Here is a 5,272-nt window from a genome sequence, read left to right as displayed (position 1 = left end):
GAGAAAAAGGCATTTTCAGATGAATAGCTGCATGTCAGGTACCAGGGGATGTATTAATTTGCGTTCTCCCTGTTTCTTCACATGGCTTTCCCTGTATTTCAGTGATGAGGAATTTAAATCATGACCTATAAAAAACATTTGGCTAGAAACATTTGAATGATCTGGAAAGAATTAGCCTAGAGGAGAGCAGACAAAGGAAGAGGAGAGAGAAGCATAGGGTCACAGAGTAGAATTAAAACCACAGGCTATACGAAGTTAAGGGAAAACAAATTCCACTAAACGTAAGGAGGAATTTTCTAACACATAAGGCTGTCTCAAAATGAAATAGACTAACTTGGAAAGAAACGAGTTTCTAACCACTAGAGCTGTTTAAGCATAAGTTTGTCAGGGATATTATATAGAATATCCAAGTGCCATACAGGAAATCAGGCCAAATGACATTAAGGTCCCTCGCAATCCTGAGACATTTGATAGTCATTGTCCCCACTTTGAATTTTGAAGATATGCAGTAAGAGTCTACCATGGTGCATATGGAAACCAACCAAAGATGCTTAAATGATTATGGATGAGAACATGTAAATAATCCACATGGTGGAGTATGGAGCCAGAAAATATCAAAGCCCCAGTTGTAACAGTCCACTTTTGCTAGATATGCCGCAGTTACAAACAATCCAAAAATCTTGGTGCCTTCCTACAACAAAGGTTTCTTTCTTACTCTTATTACATACTAGCTGAAGATTGACTAAAATTCTGAACCACATCCCCTTATCTTGGTGTCTATGCTGAGAAAGAAGTCTGTCTCTAGACATAGATGGAACTGTGAAACCACATGAAGGCTCTGAAAACGGCTTAGAATTGGCATCGCCATTTCCACTTCATTTCATTGGTCACAGCAAGACATCAAAAGGGCAGGAAGGATAGCCCTGAAAGCGAGGAAATATTTTGACTATATTTGAGCATACTATATCAAGTCATGTAGTCATGGTTTGAAATTTAACAATTCCACGCAGTGAAATAAATGACTTCTAGGGAGTAAGAAAAATCTTTTTATATGTAGCATTTATTTTAGAAATGCATTTTCTTAACAAAAGACAGAGCAATCTGAAAAACTACTACCTACTTCACTACAGAAAGAGGAAATGAATCTCCCCATCATTCACAACAGGTTTATTTGCACAGTTGCAGGAAAAAGGGATATCGTTATAGTTCTTCGTTGCCTGTGAAGAAACATATAGGGATATAAATATCCATGGCTCCTTAAATATAGTTGATAAAGGCTTTGTGCTTTAAAAGTAGAATTTTGAATAATTAATCACAAAGAAAGAGACTTCTCTGTAAGTTCATGCTCAGAACTGCTTGGATGGTGGGAGTTTTGACCCTGTTTCATGTGGGGACTGTGCAGCTGGGGGACTGAGGAGCTGGTGGTAGAATTGACCAGAGTGAAAGAGATAAGAAGAGGGAAGATTTCCAAGGCTCTTTCATTTCAAACTAAGAGCATATCACACTAAGAGTCTAGACTGACTGTGAAGGCTATGGAGAATTAATGAAGACTTTTAAGCAAGGAAGAGGCAAAATTGGTTATATTCATATTATTAAAACAAAACCACTCAGACAACAACATGGAGGATGGATTGGAAATGGGGCAGAATTTGAGGCAGGACTATTAGAATTAATGTTAGCTAGAAGTGAACGGTCCTGAACCTAGGCTAGGAGCAGTAGTAATAGAAAAGTAAGAACAAATGGAAAACTATTATAGAAATAAAAAGAATAGGCCTTGGTGACTGATTGGATGAGAAGTCTGAATGAGAAGGAGAACTCCAATGATGACCACATTTTGGGCTTGGTGCAGCTGGGCAAGTATTGTGAAATAGTTTAGAAATGCTGATTCAAGTATTAGTTGCTACATGCTAAATTTGTAACCTTGAGCAAGTTATTTTATCTTCTTGAGTCTCCATTTCCTCATCCATAAAATTGAGCTGATAATGATATTTTCATCATATTGTGAGAAGTTACATACTATTACCAGTGTCAGATTCAGAGATCCTCTAACGCACTTTAGAGATTGGGGACATGTTAAAATAGGCCAATCGGCCATCCAGACCACTATCTTATTAATACTGTGTTGCCGGAATGCACAGGCCACATGGAGAACAGAGCATTAATGTCTCTAGTCTTGCTGCAAAATGGATATACTATACTTAAAAATGCTTATACAAGAAAGTTAAACACCTTTTCTTTCATGTTGCCACTGTGTCAATTCTGGTTTGCCTCACATATGTTAATCTTGCATGACTTTTTTTCTCTCTCTAGTTCCTTACCAGATGTCTTTGAACATGAGCATTCACCCACCTCCAGGTTTAGTAGATGAAGTACTCAGAATTAGTATAGATCTTACACATTCACTAGGGAGAAATGGTGACACATTTTGGGATTAAATGGTTTGTTTAATAGAAAAGGAAATTGCATACAAAGCAGGCAGTAAAATTTAAAATTTTGGATCAACTATGACTGTAAACCCCAATACTTTAGTGGGGAATCAAGCATTGATATCAGTCTCCCAGCTGTCGCCAGGAATCCTGCAATTGGTAATGTAGTCCTGCGTTGCACCAGAAATTTCTAGTTTGCAGACTAGCAAGCAATCTCTTGTTTATCAGAGACGTCAAAGATGGAGCTTCATAAAACTTTCCTGGGCTTTTGCTCCCATCCTTCCTCACCAAATGGGAGGAGGAGAAGGGAAGAAAGAAAGGACTGGGGAAGGAGCAAGGAGCAAGACCTTTCCTGGGGAGCTCTAGCATGTGTTCCATAGCCCAGCACGCTGATATTGGACTAGCAGCCATGCAATTGCTGCTATCCCAGTGAGATGCGGATTTGATTGACATAATTTGTATCAAAATATAAATCTATGGTAAGTCATGACACGTATAATTTTAACAGTTATAAAAGAATATGAGTTGGCAAAACAGAAGAAACTTAAAAAGGAATGACAAAAACAACCCCATGAGGGGCAAGAGAAAGGTTTTTTTTGGCTCAGTTACGACTAGATACCGAGTTTCCCCGAAAATAAGACCAGATCTTATATTAATTTTTGCTCCGAAAGACACATTAGGGCTTATGTTCAGGGGATGTCCTCCTGAAAAATCATGCTAGGGCTTATTTTCTGGTTAGGTCTTATTTTCGGGGAAACACGGTAAGAGAAGGTTGTATTCCTCCCAAGTCAAAGAGCAGCATACTCTCCCAGCTGCTCCCACACCTCTGCGGGCAGATGTTCCAATTTGTAAGACAATGAGGTGTCTGCAGCTGTGTTTCCATCCCTTTTTCATGATGCTTCTAGCTTCCTTGACAGAGTATTCTCCATTACTCCAAATCAGGCTCAATTGCCTGAAGCTTCTGTGTTTCTATCAGCCTTGGCTTATACAGTGTAATGTACGGTGATAGGATAGGATCAGACAGGATAATTATAATCATACAGCAGAATATGATTATGTTTGGGAGGAGGTATGAGTTGCTCCAAAATTAGTGTCTTAACGTTTGAAATGACAAGCTGGATCACACCAGCAATGCTCCTAGTCCAGAATCTACACTCATGAGAAATTGACAACAGTTACCATTTCTATACATCAATCTCTTCATTGGAAAAAGAAGTAGGTAACTATAACCTAAATTTTCTGGATTTTGAGGATTCCTTTGCTAGCATCCTCCCCACGAAAACCCCAATCACCTGACAGACAACTCTTTAAATTAAATAATAATAAATTTGAATTTGTTATAAAAAGTGATAATAAAGTAAAAAGTAATGTGGTGATTAATTTATTCTCTCTTCAGTTCAGTACGAAGAATAGCATCCCCTTCTTAGCTACTTTCAGCCAATCTCTTTCTAAAATGCTAAATTATATTGACATTGATATCATTAGTAATATTGCTATTTCTGATCTATCACTTTATAAAGTTTGCAGCCAAAACTACCACCCAAACTAGTGCAATTTGATGATTCTGACGCTTGGCATTTCATTGAACACAAGTCAGAGCGTCGCATGGCATGACAAGAACACTCAGGGGAATCCTCCATCTATGGAGACACACCACATGGCTTCAGTGAATCCGAAATGGAATAGACAGACAGAGGCCCTGGAAAGACCACCAGGGTGGTCCTCAGACACAGCAATCAAATCTTCTGGGGACTTACAGCATCTCATCTCATGATCTTGGGGCAAAGCACTCTAGTTAGTGATGTTGGAATGTAAACGCATGAAAAAAAGAATTGCCTGTAAATCCTGTCATAATAAACCCACTCACAAAAGATAAACATTCAAGCTTCCTGTAATCTCATTTCACAAGAGATGAGCTAAGGGCAAAAGCTCTCCATATCCCTTTCCCTGTAGAATAAATCATTAATCTCCCCATTAATTACTTCAATAAAAGGATGTCAAAGGAGCAATTCAACAAGACTCAACTTGCATTAATTTGAGATATACATATATATTGGAGGGGTAAAGATAAAGTGGTGGCTCGGAATTAGAAAAGAAAACTGGAAAATGCAGTAGAACGAGCAAGATCTGAATCACTGCAAAGATGAATTTTAAAATTTGCTCATGAACAAGGGAAAAAAGACAAGAGCTTCTATCTACTAAAAATCTTATGTCTTGAGGCCTTCAGTTATGATACACCATGGAGATGGAAAACTTTATTCTCCTAGTTAACACTCACTTCAGCAAACCGGAGATGACAATGTATCGTTTGTTCCCCAAAGTAGGAAGCTAGCCAGACATTAAGAAAAACTAGAATTGGGAGGATTTTGCCTTTTCTGAACTAGTTTTGTTTGTATTGTTATAATAAAGCTCCTACTGTGAGGTGCAATGCAGAATCAGGCACCTGGGATTTGCTTTAATCAAGTATGGTAAGTGGCAGACACAAATGGTTGCTATGAAGGAAGTTTACACTTACAGATCCCTAGAGAGAGAAGACACAGCAAACCCCGCAGGGCCAAATGGGTAATGCCAAGGTTGGTCAGGAGGCAAAGGGAGAGGGGGATATGAAGGCAAGAACCTTTATTGTGGTTTCTGGAGGAAGGAACAGGTGAGGCAGAGTAAGAAGGTTTAGGATTAGATCGTTTGAATAATTTCAGCAATCTGTGGAACATAGATGCTAGTTGTCTGATACCTGGTCCTGAGGTCATTAGGGCAGGTTAATAGTGTCCCTGAGTGTGAGAGCCCATTAGAGGAAGTGGTTGAAGGTGTGGGCTCTGGATTGGTCGGCTGCATATGAAAGACATACT

General features: G+C 38.9%; 1 pseudogene; it reads left to right on the top strand.

Moving 5' to 3' along the window:
• Nucleotides 1-3,984: 3,984 nt before the first annotated feature.
• On the top strand, nt 3,985-4,580 carry LOC109436566 (nuclear factor erythroid 2-related factor 2; annotated as a pseudogene).
• The last annotated feature ends 692 nt before the right edge of the window (nt 4,581-5,272 follow it).

The sequence above is a fragment of the Rhinolophus sinicus genome, linkage group LG06 (genome assembly GCF_036562045.2).
Source record: "Rhinolophus sinicus isolate RSC01 linkage group LG06, ASM3656204v1, whole genome shotgun sequence".
NCBI lineage: Eukaryota > Metazoa > Chordata > Mammalia > Chiroptera > Rhinolophidae > Rhinolophus > Rhinolophus sinicus.
The sequence above is the reverse complement of the archived record's forward strand: the minus strand, read 5'-3'. Positions and strand labels throughout refer to the sequence as shown.